Source organism: Zalophus californianus, chromosome 2 (assembly GCF_009762305.2).
Source record: "Zalophus californianus isolate mZalCal1 chromosome 2, mZalCal1.pri.v2, whole genome shotgun sequence".
Classification (NCBI taxonomy): Eukaryota; Metazoa; Chordata; class Mammalia; order Carnivora; family Otariidae; genus Zalophus; species Zalophus californianus.
Window position 1 is genome coordinate 131,425,811 of NC_045596.1, and position 17,618 is coordinate 131,443,428.

Consider the following 17,618-nt stretch of genomic DNA (forward strand, 5'->3'; position numbering starts at 1 on the left):
ACTTGGGCTACAATTTTTTTCTTAAATATCTTTGTTTCTGCATAATAATCGCTCGATTCTCATGACTATGTTTTTGCCTTGGTGTTCTGGTTCAAAAGCTTTCCTGAGGCTGGAGATCTGTCCTGACCTCCAACCCCCCGATAGCCCTTGCCAGTCCCTTGTTCCAATACCACAGTTCTGGTCCTCAAAACTACCAGCTGAGTAATGTAAGGTACATGCAATGATTGATAGTAATGAACTCAAGCTCTCCAAGTGAGTAAGTGAGTTAGTGAGTGAGTGAGTGAGTGAGTGAGTGAGTGAGTGAGTAAGGGAAAACACAACATGAAGAAAACATTTGGTAAACTTGTCAGTGAGTTTGACCCAAAACTAAGTCTTTTCTAGATCATAAGAGAACAAGTCAGCTTTCATCATTTTGATCCTGCATGCAAAAAACAGAAATGAAATATTTGCAGTGATGTGAGCTGGCTTTGAAATCAGCAGACCTTGGCTCACACCATTCACCAAATTGGCACATTCATTGGAAATGATGTTCAAAGCAGCTTACAGTAGGAATGGGAAAAGCAGCTTTTGCTTCTCTGCAAAAAAATATACAACAGCACTTCCTTTGGAATTCACATTCATGCTTGACATTCTAAGCATGTACATGTGCAGAAAGATTAAGGCATTTTATATTCAAATTTAATTAATTCATTCATTTTTAGGCAACTAAGGTATTTGTAACAACAGGTGCTGATTGATCTAATGACAAGTGTACTTACCTCATGTTTACCCATGGAGTGTCCAGTTTCACTGTGAAGTACTTCTGTGTAGAGACTCAAATTAAATTAAATTAAATTAAATTAAATCCCAGTATTTTAGGGTTTGGGGGTGGTTTACTAATAAGATGCTGGTAGAGTATATATAGACCTGCAAAGATGAGGTTGGTCTTTGGTGCAGGGGCTCTCCCATTCAGCCTTTTATTCTCTCCAATTGTCACTAGTCCAGATCTTGCAGAGACCCCTGTAGTGCTGACCAGTTAAAAAACATGGTCTCAAGCTCTTTTCCATCTTGCAAGATGGTGGGTGAAAAAGCTGAGATGCCGATATTAACGAGAAGAAACCTGAAGCCAAGAAAGCTGATGCTGGTGGCAAGGTTGTTCTAGAAGGCTAAAACTCAGAAGAGAGGGGAAACCCATGGCAGCCGAAGCCCTGTCCTAGTCAGAAGGAAATGGCAGATATTCCTGATCGGCTCTGGATTCAGAAAGACCGTGTACAAGAGGAAATACTGAGCAGCTAAAACCAGGGTTGAAAAGCAAAAGGAAAAGATTCTTGGCTACTATCAGGAAACCAGTTGTTGGTGACAAGAATGGTGGTACCCAAGTAGTTAAAATTCGCAAAATGCCTGGGTATTATCCTACTGAAGGCGTGCCTCAGGAAGCTGTTGAGCCACAGCAAAAAACCCTGTCAGTCAGCATGTGAGCAAGCTGTAAGCTAGCATCATTCCTGGCACCATTTTGATCATCCTCACTGAGTGCCAAAGAGGCAAGAGGGTGGTTTTCCTGAAGAAACTGAGCAGTGGCTTGCTACTTGTAACCAGATCTCTGGTCCTCAATTGAGTTCCTCTGTGTAGAACACACCAGAAATTTGTGATTGCTGCTTGCACCAAAATCGGTATCAGCAATGTGAAAAATCCCACAACGTCTCACTGAAGCTTACTTCAAGAAGAAGAAGCTGTGTACACCCAAACACCAGGAAGGTGAGGTCTTTGTCACAGGGAAAGAGAAATAGGAGATTACAGAGCAGTGCAAAGTTAATCTGAAAGCTGTGGACTCGAAAATTCTTCCGGCAATCAAAGCTGTTCCTCAGCTTCAGGGCTACCTCTGCTCTGTGTTTTCTTTCACAAATGGAGTTTATCCTTCACAAGTTGGTGTTCTAAATAACAGTTCCTTTAAAAACAAAAATCATGGTCTCAAAAAAAAAAAAGAAAAGAAAGGAAAGGAAAGGAAAGGGATGAAAAGAAAGGAAAAGAAAAGAGAAAAGAAAAGAAAAAAAGGAAAAGAAAAACACATATGGACATTAGAACAGCGAAATTCTGGAAATACTCCTTCTATAGTCATTCTCAAAAAATGCATATTTAAAGATGAGAATTCCAAGTTAATATGGGGACAAACTTCAGGGGGAAAAATAGAGACAGTTCACAATACTGCCACATTCCTTATGTATTTAGTGTTCAATGTTGGAAAGAGAATTTCATATACTTTATTGTAGTCTTTAACCTACAATTAACAGAACAATTAAGTAGTGTAGAAACTATGCTTGCAGGACACATCCATCATATTTAAAACTGTTATATAATTTCATAATTTGATACATTTCTCTTGACAAAAATGTCATTTACCAGATAATCTCTTGCATAATATTTATTGTCCCTAAAGATGTTGGTAAATAAGTGGGTTAGATTTAAAGTCTATTTGACCTCACACTTCTGTGGGTAAACTGTAAGAGCTGTCATGGCTTGCGCCTAACATTTCTCCATGAATAAATGTTAGAGATGGGAACAAGCACAAACAGGGTTAAGTTCAGAAGAAATAAGCACAAAGGAAATCATGTGGAAGAAAAACAAAGACCACAAATACCAGGTGGGACAAATCTGCCTTTGTGTAAATATTTTTGGACAAATTTAGAAATGGTCATACTTGACCACAGGATAAGGGTGAATCAGGACAGTGGGCCACAACTAATAAAAACAAGTGTGAAACAATGACCTGTGAATGGGGAAAAAACTGAGCTGTTACCCTTTTTGATTAGCCCACTCTTCACCAAAAGTAATAAATTCCATTGGTCTGGGGAAGGAAGTTTAATATAACCAGTACTTTTAAATGCCAGGGTCAATTTCTGTTTTCTGCAACTAAGAAATATAGAAATAAATGAATGAAAATAAAAATTGTACCAAATCATTCTTCATATCTAGTAACTCAAGCTTAATAATTGCATATTCCAACCTTCTATTCCTATTTTAATTACATAAATGGCTTTTGGTGTTCTCTTTTTTTCTTATGTCGATTTTCATTTTATATTCTTTTTGAAGTGTATCTATTTATGCTTTTTTCAACTGTGTAACTAATCAATTTTGTATATTATTTTTGCTCTAATCTCTGCTGTGTCTTTGGAATTATATATGCATACATACTTATGAAAATATATTTGACATATATATTTCTACATGAATACGTATTAGAGAAAGAAGCGAGTAGAAACAAGATTAAGTTCATATTGTAATTCTAAATAATTTAATTTTCCTCTCCCTACTGTTTCTTGTCAATGTCAGGTTTTTAAGCTGTAAGATAGTTTCTCTATTTTTAATTTATTTATGTGTTTTTAATGCATTTATTCACTTATGTCTATCTTAATTTTTTAAAATTTTCTTCTGTTTATTCCAATAGGATCACTCAGTTCTTTGTGTCACTTGTTCTTATTTTAATACATGTATGTACAATTATAAATTTCCCTGTAAGTACTGTTTTGGTTGTATCTGTCAAATTTTGACATGTAGTAGGTTTGTTTTCATTAAAGTCTAAAGTGTTTCATAAATTTCTCTTTACACAAATTACATTTGATAGTTTTTTATTGTACAGACCATAAGCCATCTTTACAGCTATACTTGGTGATTAACTTCTAAATATTTTTGCTTAGCTTTTACTCACTCCATCTATCATTATATGAAAGAAATATTTTTGACTGTACAGATATTTTCTTCACCCAAGTTCTATAAAGCTTTGCTTAATAATTTTGAAATAACATTGCAAGATTAATATTTTTTTATATTATGAAAAATAATGATAATATATTTGTCAGTTTTTTCATCTTTATATCTTCTGGATCTGTTGTTTGGATTTTGTTTTTGTCTTTTGACCTATGTGTCAGTCACATTTTAGTTATGAAAAGACATTGCATTTGATGTATTTCAAGATAGAATAATGTTAGAAACTCGACACCTGGCATATCTCACATATCCATTTATCTTGAAGAATTCTGGACTTATTTTTTGTGCTGGACTACCTCATCCAAGATTATTTTCCAAGAGAGTTTTTATACGAGTTTAAAATTTCTGAAACTCTGTGTGCTGAAATTCTTTTTTTGTCTTCACTTTTAAATGGAAGTTACGTGGGATTAAAAAAATATCTTAACTCGAGTTTCTTTTCCTTCAGCCCTGTGAAAATATTTATTCTCCTACTCACTCAGCTATTGCTAATGAGAAAATTGAAATAAATCTGTATCTTGTTTCTTTATGGATGGTTGGCTTTTTCTTTCAGAAAGCTTTTATCTTTTAAATCTTTAGTTTTAATATTATGTGTCTATATGTAGAAATTTTAAATCTGTTTTGTATGGCAGCATCGGAAGCCTTTCAATCTGACTTCACTTTTCTTTAACTAGGAGAAACTCTGAGCCGATGTTCAGTGAGTCCATTTCCTTAAATATTTTATTTTCTGCCACTCTTTTTTTTTTTTTAGGATTTTTTATGTATTTATTAGAGAGAGAGAGAAAGAGTGCATGAGCAGGGGGGACGGGCAGAGGGAGAGGGAGAAGCAGGCTTCCCACTGAGCAGGGAGCCCGATGCTGGCTAGCTCCACCCCAGGACCCTGAGACCATGACTTGAGTGAGCTCAAGGCAGACGCTTAACCGACTGAACCACCTAGGCATCCCTCTTTCCTGCCACTCTTACTTTTGTGTGGGGTCTCTTAATTTAGAGATCACAACACTTCTGTTTTATCTTATCACCCACACTTTTGTTTACTTTCCTTTAATATTTCTCTTTGTGGCTTTCCAATGGTTTCTGAAAGATACTAACCCAATATTTTTTAATTTTATTTTATTATGTTATGTTAATCACCATACATTACATCATTAGTTTTTGACGTAGCGTTCCATGATTCACTGTTCGTGTATAACACCCAGTGCTCCATGCAGAACATGCCCTCTCTAATACCCATCACCAGGCTAACCCATCCCCCAGCCCCTCCCCTCTAGAACTCTCAGTTGGTTTCTCAGAGTCCATAGTCTCTCATTAACCCAATATTCTCATGCTTAAATTTATTTTGTGCCCTATGCTGACTATTCTTCAATCCATCCACTAAATTTGTATTTCAGCCGCAATATTTCTCAGAGACTATATTTACAGTTGGCCTTTCTTCATGACTGCTTCTTTCTTAGTTTTACACATATGCTCCTTCACCTCTTTGACAATATTTTTTAGGCTAATTCTAAACTTTTGCTCTCTCTCTTTATTAATTTTGCTTTGTCTGGGATAGTCTACCCAGTTTTTCCTTCTCTAAAATTGTGTAGTGCTCAAAGTTTGATTATTACACTATGTGAGAAAATATTGTCTCAAATATTCCATCAGGTACCTTGGCTCTTAATTTAGACTTGATGGAGGAAGTGATGACTAAGAACATTGTGATTATGTAATGCATCATCCAAGTCAGGACATTTTTGAATGAGAAAGAGTGTGTTAAAATAATTAAAATCAGGGGCCCTGGGTGGCTCAGTTGTTTAAGTGGCTGCTTTCAGCTCAGGTCATGATCAGAGGGTCCTGGGATCGAGCCCCCAGTCAGGCTTCCCTGCTCAGCAAGGGGTCTACTTCTCCCTCTCTCTCACTCATTCTCTCTCTCTCTCTCAAACAAGTTAATAAAATCTTTTAAAAATAATTAAAATCATACAATATTATTAAATAGTTCTTTATTGATGACATGTTTTATTTTACCATGGATCTTCAAATAGTTTTTTTTTTTTAAGATTTTATTTATTTGACAAAGAGAGACACAGTGAGAGAGGGAATACAAGCAGGGGGAGTGGGAGAGGGAGAAGCAGCCTTCCCACCAAGCAGGGAGCCCGACGCGGGGCTCGATCCCAGGACCCTGGGACCATAACCTGAGCCGAAGGCAGACGCTTAACGACTGAGCCACCCAGGTGCCCCTCAAATAGTTCTTTTCACAAATTATTTTCAAAGATAAGATTCTTTCAAAACTAAAACTGCCTACATTAAATTTTGAAAATGGGTTCATTTTTATTGCTTATTTGAACATTAATTTAAAATACCATAGGCAGAATTGCAGAATCATTATTCTTGATGTGTGTGTTTATAATATATATAATATATAATATATAATATTTATATATATAAATTACTTATATATATAAATCAAATGTCTTTAATACAATGGAACTGATACTTATCTGGGAATATATTTTTAAAATATGCTTTATTTATTTTTATATTTTTATAAAACTCATGTAATCTTCAAACTTTTATTTTATTTAAAAAATTCAAAATAATTGCCTTCAATTGATCTTTCTTCTGCAGGTCATAATAGTTTTTATGACAATATTATTGATTATATTCCTTATGCTGTACTTTTTATATGACTGCCTATTCAGGTCATAATATTGTTAATTGAATAAAGTCTCTCAACAGATGTTGAAACACCCAATAAGCTCAGAGGAAATAATATTAAATGGAGAAGGTGAGTGAGGGGATGGGGTACCTGGCTGATGGATATTAAGGAAGGCATAGGATGTGATGAGCACTGGGTGTTATATTCAATGATAAATTATTGAATACCAAAAAAGGAAAAATTTAAAAAACATTAAATGAAGAAGATATTTAATTCTAATTTTTTATATTAAAAATGTTTAAATACTTTGTCCCATCATTTTTTGCCTCCATATTTCTTCAACAAATATTTTTATGAGTCAAAATTTATAAAATAAGTTTTTGAAGTTTAATACTATTTGGAATGTTTAGGGAAATATAGATGCTGGAAATCAGAATCCCATTCAAATGCATTCTATTTATCAGTATAGAATATAAACTTGGCCGATAAATATAGGAAATCCAAGAGATTCTTCCCACAATATGAAGTATTCCAAATCACAATAATAAAATTTCAAACTTATACTTGTAAACAGTTCAGCCTCTCATAGATTAATTTGTTCATCTTTTTTCTTATTTTTTAAAGGAATACATTTTAATATCTTTTGTTTTGAAAGCTTTCTTTTCAATAATTATGAGACAAAACCACTTCCAATATTTAATTGATAATAAGTAGCAAAGACAGCATCGACTGCTGTGGCACAGGCATTTTTGTATTAATAACAGCTTCATCACCTAATTTTTGGAGTTTATTTGCTGTGCATATACAGAAATGTTTGCAAATTTTCACAACCTGCTTATATTTAGATTGATAGAGTACTGCGGTTTGTATGGCAAAATTATGAGCTTTGTGTGCATCACTGTCAATTCCAAGTACATTCCTATTCCAATGTTTTCTTAATTCAGCAAGTATAATGCTTGTGTCATGATGTTGTGCTTTCAGGAAATTAGTATTCTTATCGCTGCAAATAAAAATTTAATTTTCAAGGTGGAAGCCCTGACTCAACTTAATATACCATTCAAATTTTCAAAGACTCAATTTAGTAGCTTGGATTAAAACCTCAAACAATTATCGTAAATAACTATTTTTCTCTATTTGAAGCATCATACGATAATATAAAATTGGAATCTTTTAAGTGTTTAAAAATCTTCTTTTGCTAACGAAGCCAATTCATTGCCCACTACCCCTTCACTTTTGACAAATGCATAAAATACTTGGAATAAAATCTGAGTGGAATTTAGAACAGCCAATTGTTTTAAGTGACGCCATGCTTTACAGAGTGGTATGCAAATGAAGATGTCTCACCTATCACGGTATTAATGTAACTACTAAAGTTTGAAGTAAGTGCTGATGTTTTTTCAGCAGTTATTTTTTGTTCGTTTGTTTGTTTTTGGTTTTGCATGTGCCTAGTGACTTAATCCTGATGAGAGATATTAAATAAGACACAAGCCCTGTGTCAGGCTGGGTGTGGAGCCTGTTTAAGGTTCTCTCTGTCCCTCTCCCTTGCTCCCTCCCCCCCTCCCACTCTCTTAAAAAATGATAGTTGAAATCATAGAAATGGTTGAATTACCCTTTAATTTCTATAACATCACTCTATCTTTCTTTAATATCATATTCCTGAATTGTGCATGTGGGGCTTTGCATTATGAAAACCTCCCTATGACATCCCCAATATCATGAATTTCCCCTGATGATCAAAAGAAACATAAGACAGCAATGCTTAGAAACTTGGATCCTACATATAGCCCACACCAGCCCTCTCTTTATTATATTTAAATCATATTGCCACTATATTTTCTTTTTAAAAGTATGTAATTATTTTAGGAGTAAGATATTTATTTTTTAATGGAAGTTGCATTTAGAAAGAAATCATTAAAAATAGTCTAGTCCATGTAAAGCAGGTTGAATCACTTTTCATTGAACTGATTACTAATTCCTTGGTCAAGCTTAATAAATCTTTCAAAGATGAATTTTTATTGACCAGAACTATGTTTAAAGATAGAGTTCATAAGACATTCATAATTAATAACAAAATTTATAGCTTCCTATTAGTTACCAAAATACATCTGGTACAGAAATTAAAGATTGAGGAAATAAACCATTTTTTTCAGGCTTCAGAAAATTAAAAAAAAAAACTAGCATAATACTTCAAAACCCTGGGAGTTCTTTTAATTTTAACCTGAGTTATTTGGCTAAATACCTGTTTTCAGCCCCCCATAAATTAGAGAACTTCTAATGTCCAAAATATATTAAGCTGTATCATACTAATCTTTATAATACTATTAAAGACCCACACAAGTTCCTCACGCAAGATATGCAAGAATACAGAGAGTTTTGGAGAATGGCTCACACATACGCAACAAAAAATCTTTTGACAGAGATAGAACTTTCAAGACAACTAGCTTTTAACCTTTGAAATATTTCTTGTACTCTAATTCACATGTTCATGTATTGATTTATTTAAAAATGAACAAAACCAGTAATTGTAGAATGCTGTGCTTTAAGAAAGGTGCAGCCAGAGCAATTTTTGACATTGACACAAAATTTCAAAAAAGGTTGAAACTAAGGTGCCTGGTTAAGCCTCCTACTCTTGATTTCCTCTTGGGTCATGATCTCAGGGTTGTGAGATCGAGCCTCCAGTCAGGCTCTGCTCTGGGCATGGAGCCTGCTTTAAGATTCTCTCTTTCTCCCTCTGCCCCTCCTCCCACATTCCCCCCAACTTCTCCAAAAAAAAAAAAAAAAAATTGAAACTGAAGCAAACCAAATATGACTAAGCTTCACATACAAAAATCATTTCAACCATGAGGCAACAGCTAAATTATATGTAATTAACTGTTTTAGAGAGCCCTTATTGAAGTATATGTTTCAAATTATCTTCTACCTTTCAGTGCCCTATCAATGTATAAATGAAATGGATAGATGTACAGAGTTTAAGTATCTTTTAATGCTTATAGCATCCATGAAGGCGCTGTTTTTGCCCTATCAAACATTCTGCATAAACAGGGTTTGTTCATTTTTAACAATGGCAATACTGTTACAAGCGGAAGTATTATTGCCCAATGAAGATTACTGACCTGCCCCAAGAAGAGGGTATGTTTTGTTTTTCCAATTGAGTTGATGAATTTGGAAATGTGCATCTATATTCTGTATCTTGTTTGTCCTCCTGCGAGCAGACTTGTGTGTAAGAGTTCCTTATGAAAGTTAGAAGTGAAATATGCGGCGATGGCAAAGAGCCAAACTCGCCAGCCCACAGGGAGATCAAACCTGGGATCTGGGCTTCATTAGCACCATGCTCAAAGCAAGTGGGTTAATCATCCACAGACTAACTGGGCCCAGACTGCATTAGTTAACTTGTTTTTAAGTTTTTCCTAGTTTAATATCATATACAGATAAGCAATTAATAAATGCTTTCCTATTACAAAGCATTTAAATCCAGTATTTAATAGTAAATATTTATAAATTTTATTATTCTCAAACTTGTGTGTTTTTAATTTTCCACATGTTAATAATCTAAAAACTATTTTAAAAATTTAAATGTAGATGTTTTCATTGCTTGCAAACTCCTTGACATAAATAAAGAAATTTACTATTAGTTTCATAAACAGAAGAAGGGATAAATGACCATTACTATGAAAAATTGACAAAACGATGTTCCCCACCCCCTGTTACACCACTTCCCATTGAAAGTATTTTTAGGACACACACAGTCATAAAATCCTACACAATCACTAGGAAGATAGCAACCCAACACTATCACTAGGTAGATCATCTAATTTTATGATGAGGAAAACTAACACAATTGAACAAAGAAGAAAGTTCATTTGAGGGAAGAAAATGACTTTATGTGTTTAAGTATGTATGTATGTATTTATTTTTAGGAATATTATAAAAAAATCCATGAGGTGAGAAATGAAAAGCCTTAAAAGGAAAGAATTGGAATAAGGCTCAAAATTTTCAATAAATGTACAGGATTTCTTGGTAGGGAGAGGAATCTAGCAAGTAGGGAGGATTGTAGAGTAAGGAATGGAAAAATTGAGGACTTTTTAACAGCAGGATAGTATAATGGGAAATTTTCAGCCAATGGTTTTCTGGTGTAATAATGCAAGTTCCAGTGGACCGAGGTTCAGCAAAGAAAATGCTCTAGCCCAGGACACTGAAACCTCAGCAAGCAATGCATAGATACAGGGACTGCGCAAGATTTCTTCCTGGTTGCATGGCAACAGGGCCATCCATTAACCAACAGCTCTGATTTCTGTTACTTTACTTCTTTTTCTTGGTTCTTGGATCTTGAGATTACCCATAGATCCATAGATTCTGTAAACTAATGGCTACCTAATAAATTCATTTTTTGCTTTGGTTATTTGACTAATACAGCTTTGGCAGAATTAAACGAAAAGCCACAAAAGAGTGTAGAAAGCAGTCATTGTGCAAAAGCAGAAAATTGGAGCTATTGAAAAGTGAGGCCTTGGGAACTCATACATACCTCAAGAGGACCAGGACTGACACACCACCTGGTATGGTGTAACCCTGGTACAGTCCTGCTGGTCATTTGCAGCCAGGACCACTGTGATAAGGCTGTGCCACACTGTGATTGTTCAGTGCCTATACCCTGCCACTTGTTGGTCCTTTACATGTCACTGCTGAATAGGACGTTAGATTTCCCTAGTGTGTGGGATAGAACTATCCAAAATGACAGAGTGTCTCGAACTATTATATAGACTACCTGCATAAGGTAAGAAATTGTACTCATTTCATTCCATTCATCTAAGAAGAAAATATTTTATACATTTATATTTAAAATGAAAATAAGGCAACAGTACAGATGAACATGGACTCATGTCAGTGACTGTTATTAACTATAATTAATATCTTCATATCTTCAATTATGTATGGGTATGTTTACATCAACTTGATGACCTCTTAAGAGCTTTATACACCTTCATTACTGGCTCTTGTATATTTGCTTTGAGTCAGACTGAAGAAGCAGAAAGCTTTGGGGAATAGTAACCATCCTCAATCATTCTACCAAATCCTTGAAGAAATGAATGTCCTTGTATCACTAAAAACAATCATATCTGATTCTTGGTAGCAATAATGAGAATTCCTGGCTGGCAGTGGCTGGAAAAAAACTTCACAAATGTGGAACTAAGAATTCCTCTATTTATTCCCCATTGGCAAAGGGACCCTTCCAGGGGAAAAGCTGCATCTAAAACTAGAGTCAGCTATGCTTGTCTTCACTCAGCTACTGGTTCATGAGTTCTTTGAGGCACTCTTTCTCCTTGGTACAACTGTTTGATTGACAACTACAGAAAATAGTATGATTTTGCCATATATTTGTCTGCAAACATTGCATTCTTATCATTGCAAACAGTTCTGTAAAATGAAAACATTTTCTTTCATTCAGAGCTGTTTTTGTGTGCAGAGATCTATTAATATCCCTTTCAAAACCTTTCCTCAGTTTGAGATGATTTTTTGGGAGTGAAGCACTTTTTTTTTTCTTCTTCGTTTTGAACTGGAAGTTTTGTGTTCTGATGATACTTGCTGGTTCCCAAACCCAAAGAAAATCACAGGGAATAAAATAAAACCCTCTTCCTTTGATGTCTATCCAAGAGCATGGAAAAACTATCACTTCTTTCACCTACAATTCCTTTAATTTTGTCCCTCAACTGCTAAGAGATGAAAATTAAAGCATTCAGGGTCTAAAATAGAACCAAAAGCATAATAAAAAACCAAAAGAAGCATTCAGAGAAATAGTTTTTAAGATTTCATCATGGTAATGAAAATAAGAATAATTTTGTGTCTCAAAAAATATAGTGCAATAAAGAACAGATATAGTTTTTTTTTTATAATTCAGACCACAGTACTTTAGCTTGTCATATATTTTAAGATTTCCTGATAATTCCTGATTATAGTTTTAATTTTGTGTCATAAAATTAGAAATATAGTAAGTCCCAACTTACTTCAGGATATACGTTCCATTTCTCCTGAAATGACAGAATGTTCTTAATTCTGCCAAGGTTAGAATATCTTAATTTAAACAATAATCAGGGGCTCTTGGGTGGCTTAGTTGGTTGAGCATCCCACTCTTGGTTTCAGTTCATGTCATGATCTCAGGGTCTTAAGATCAAGCCCTGGGTTGGGCTCCCACTCAGTGTGGAGTCTACTTGAGATTCTCTCCTTCCATCTCCCTCTGTCCATCCCCACACTCAGGGGCATGCCTTCTCTCTATTAAATAAATAAATAAATAAATAAATAAATAAATAAATAAATAATCAAAATGGCATTATAATAATACATGTTTGTCTAGGTGGAGAAAGATTATATAATCTGTAATGCCAGAAATGAAGTGTGCCAGATGATAACACCACTCCCTATAAATCCCATTTTTCCTTATTCTTTCACAACAAGCCATTTTGCTTATGAATAAAAATAATATTTGCAGAATATTATTTATGGTAATCTGTGGTTCTTATTGATCATCAGAGCATTTACATACAATGTTTTTTTGAAACATTTTAGAGGAATCATGTTAAATTTGTAAAATATAGAGAAATGTGTCAATCTGTTGTGTGGAATTATAAAACGTGTGTTCTCTGGTAGTCTCACTACCGCTGTGTTCTACTTCTGTGTTTTTTGCACCTCAGATTCTAGAATTTTTGAATAGGAAATCTTTTTTTTTTTTTCCATCCAAAATGGTTATTGCAAAGGACAAATAAACCAATGGACATAAAATTTTGACTAAGACATATTTCTCATACATAGTGTTATATTTTGTTTTTTACTATCCTTTTTATTAGTAAAATATAGATGTTATTGAACACAAATGAATTTTAAGATTGATATTAAATAATGTACGTCTGTGGACGTTTTCCTTGCCCTCATTATAGAATGTTTGGGGAGCGCTATAACTACTCTAGCATCTGTCTCAATGTTTCTCAAACTGTGATCCTTACAACACCCCTATCTGACATACAGGCCTTCTTATACATCAACATACATTAGTTTATGGATACCTAAACTAGAGCAAGTTCTGGAGCTCCACTCTAGAATCAGACAATGTGCTAAACATAGAATGTATATTTTTACAAAACTCTTTCAAACCTTGGAAAATGAAAAAAGTTTGTGAACATCTATCCATTAATCCTATACCACTTAACAAATCCCTTTTTTCAAAAATACGTTTTACTTAATAACAACCAGAAATGGAATAGTTAAAAGTGCCTGGAAAGCAATGTCTAATGTGGACCTTTTATATAGTTCAGCAAAATTTTTATTTTGTTACACATGCATATATTATTCACATTTTTGTTAATAATCAAATCAAAACATTTACATGAACTAAAACTATTTTGATATTAAACTTTGACTGAATATATGTTATAAAATTGTATTGTAAGGAAAAATAGTCTTTCAGTATAATAACACTTAATGCATAAACATATTTACAATAATCTTGGTTATTTAGGCCTTTGAAAATAAAAAAAATTAGATTTTGTTGTTTATGAGTCAGTGATGAATAGAGTAAGTCTGTTATATATAATATTCTTGCTTTGATTTGAATAAAGCACATGCTGTCGAGTTCCCAGTTGCAGTTAAGACAGAGTGATCATATGCCAGCATATCTTTCTTACTGATTTCAATTAGCAATAATTGTGCCTCTGAAAACACTGGGCAACAGAATACAGAAAGCAACTATCACAAGACACTGAAAAGTAATTAGGATAGAACTCAAAGAATGAGTTCTATCAAATTACGATCAAAACTCAAAGAATGAGAATGGTATCCTCTGTAAATCTGTTACTCAACAAAAACAATCAAAATGTTGACAATATTTCAAAATCTACTTTTTCAGAACTCTGGGTATTAAATGAGTTTTGGGGGAAAAAAAAAAAAAACCCAACAACAGAGGAGCATTTACTCAAGAGAAGCTGCTGAACCTCAGGGCAAACAGCAGGATTTATAGCTTTTCTTTTCTTTTTTTTTAAAGGATTTATTTATTTATTTTAAAGAGAGAGAGCACACGCCTGCACGTGAGCATGGGGGAGGGAGAGGCCGAGGGTGAGGGAGAGAGAAAATCCTCAAGCAGACTCCCCACTGAGTGCAGAGCCTGATGCAGGGCTCGGCGCAGGGCTCGATGCCAGGACCCTGAGATCATGACCTGAGCCGAAATCAAGAGTCAGCCGCTTAACCAACTGAGTTACCCAGGTGTCCCGAATTTGTAGCATTTTAACTTAGTTTATTCCCATCTCTCTTTCCCCAGCTCCACAGTAGTCTTCGAAGCCAGCAGTCTCGTCAGCATAGTAGCTGTTAACATAGCCTGGCCACCACCAGAAGGGAAAGAATGAGACTGGAGACCTGAAAAATTCCCAGTCTCCGAACAGTGTCACTATTCAGTAGGCCTTTCAGATCTCTGGAAAAAGTGGTCTTGCTGAACAGGGGAAGCCCTATCCCAAGGATTTGTTCCCCCAAATCAACAGCACTTGTTTAACACAGCATTTTTTTGAAGTGTAGGCTAGTCCGGGCAAACAAGCATCTGGCAAACCTGTAGAAAGTTCTCTGGAATGAGATATCCATAGAGAACTTTGAAAGCTCTGATGTATACCTGGAAAACTAGAAAGTCACATGCATGTGCAGGACTGTGGATATGCCCACAAAATGCCTAAGATGACTCTAGTCTCCCATCCCTGGGTGACCTTGAGGCCCTGCACAAGTAAGAAGTTAAGGCTAAGACAGAGTTGTAAACTTCCTGAGCATTGAACTTTATAGCCAACACACACACACACACACACACACACACACACACACAGGCCCTCAGGAAAGTTTGGAAGACTTAACAGTTTTAAGGCATTTGAGGAAATCTCTGTACACTTATTAACTGACCAGAGTGAACCATGTAGATAATTCAGTGGGTGCTGAGTCATTCTTTATATGTGCACCGTATGGGCAGTTATCTCTACAATTGAAGTCATCCAATGGGAGAATAAGTACTATAAAATTTCACCTAACTTCAGTTGTAGTGATCAGTGACACTACCTTGGCCCCCAAAGGCATTAGATCAATCTTAACTCATTGACTAGGGTTGTTATGAGAAAATTGTCCTAATCTTCCTCCTTATGGTTCCAGGCAGAGGCTGTGCAATCACCAGTACACCCTGCTGTACTTGAAATAACGCTTCAGACCAAGTGAAAGTGCATACAGAAACTTAGGAAGAAAGGCCTGACCATTTGCTTAACTGGTTGGGTCCAGGACATTGGAGGGCATAGTTGCGGTCATTACTATAGGTGAGCTTCATGGTTCTCTTTGGATTCCTATTGATATAAACCTTAATTAAATGCTGTATGAGAAAAATTGAACAAATCTGGTCCCAGACACTGTGAGTGAAATTAATCAGAGTGGTTGACAGGGATGTACTCATGGGAAAATGCAGCTGAAGCCAAGAAGATATGGAAATCATGGATGAATACTGTTGTTAAATGATTCATCATGGGTCTTTCATGTTCTGTATATCACACAAGAAGAAACACTAGTTACTTTTATTCCAGATTATCTTTTCAAAGATGTTTTATAACAAATGGCTTTACAAGATGGAGCTAGTAACTCCCGCTAGAGCAAATAGAAAATTTATATATTGCTCAAGATAGTAAGGATAATGTTTCCATTTGGGACAAAGGATAGTTAGGTTCACCCAACAACATAAAAGATTTGGGTTCCCCAGCTAATGGCTGTGTCATCTGCCTGGGCCCCTCTCCATCACATGTCTGGGGAAAAAGGAAACCAACACAATATCATTCTCATGGGACTTGCTGGACCACAAGTGATAACAATCCTTTGTTTCTTACTCAGAAATCTTCTTTCAGAACCTGTGAAATATATCAAGTAATTTTTTTTAGTTTGTAAATAAAGTAAAATATGACTTTTAAAAGTTCTTGGCAAACACATGAAACCTAGGAAAATAGTAAATTATTTTGATCAAATATTTAGCACATTTTCAAGAAAGATATATATTCATAATAAATTCAAACCAAAATCATCTAATTCAAACAAAACAGAAAACCAAGGCAGCCTTTCATTTGCTAATAAGAAAATACCTGTGGCAAAATGTGCGTGTTACCAAAAATAAAGTATTTGGGTTCTTGTGGCACCTTACTTTCAAATAATGAATATTAAACTACATTTTCAGCAAATGAATTTACAAATATTATTTCTGATCTAAAACTTTAGAAGTAATATGTACAATTACTTAATGAAAAATAAATTTTCATCTAAAGTTTCAAAATAGGGAGCCTGAGTGGCTCAGTCAGCTAAGCATCCAACTCTTGATTTCGGCTCAGGTGGTGATTTCAGCGTTGTGAGATCAAGCCCCATGTAAGGCTCCTCCCTGGGCATGGAGACTGCTTAAGACTTTCTCTCCCTCTCCCTCTGCCCCTTCTCTCCCTCTCTAAAATAAATAAAGAAATCTTTTAAAAAATAAAGTTTGGAAATAAATGTATAAAATAAATTACTAAATGGGTAAAATCTACAAAGGAGATAAGTAATCAATATCTTTACACAATATAAATTGTATTCTAATTCTCTTGAACAAAAGCAGTTTATCAAAACCTTTTTTTTTTTTTTTAAAAAGATGCTAGAGCATTCTGGTTCACAGCAAAATTGAGAGGAATATAGGTAAATTTTCTTTATGCCCTTTATCCCCACATATACACAGCTTCCCTCATTATCAGTATTCTCCTATATACTGGTACATTTGTACAATTGATAAACTTACATTGGCACATCACAACCACCGAAGTCCCTAGCTTACATTAAGGTTCACTTTTGCTGTTGTACATTCTTTGTGTTTGGACAAATGTATAATGACATGTATCTACCATTATTTCAATTCCTTTAGGTAAATACTAAGAGGTGTGATTGCTGGCTCATATGGTTAGGGTACATTTAATTTTATAAGAAACTGTTGAACTGCCTTCCCAACTGACTACAATTTTGCACTCCCATCAAAAATTAGGCTTCCACTCACTCCACATTATTACCAGCATTTGGTGTTGTCACTGTTCTGGATCTTATCTATTCTAGTAGGTGTGTAGTACTACAAAATCTTACTTTTTAAAAACCTCATTGTTTTTCATTCCTAATTGGTACTTTCATTTGCCAACAAGGAATTAGAATAACTGTTCCCATACCTTCTTAAATACTTTGCATTGTCAAATTT

At 34.8% G+C, this 17,618-nt stretch overlaps 1 pseudogene; it reads left to right on the forward strand.

Moving 5' to 3' along the window:
• Positions 1-1,054: 1,054 nt before the first annotated feature.
• On the forward strand, positions 1,055-14,720 carry LOC113925463 (annotated as a pseudogene).
• Positions 14,721-17,618: the final 2,898 nt, after the last annotated feature.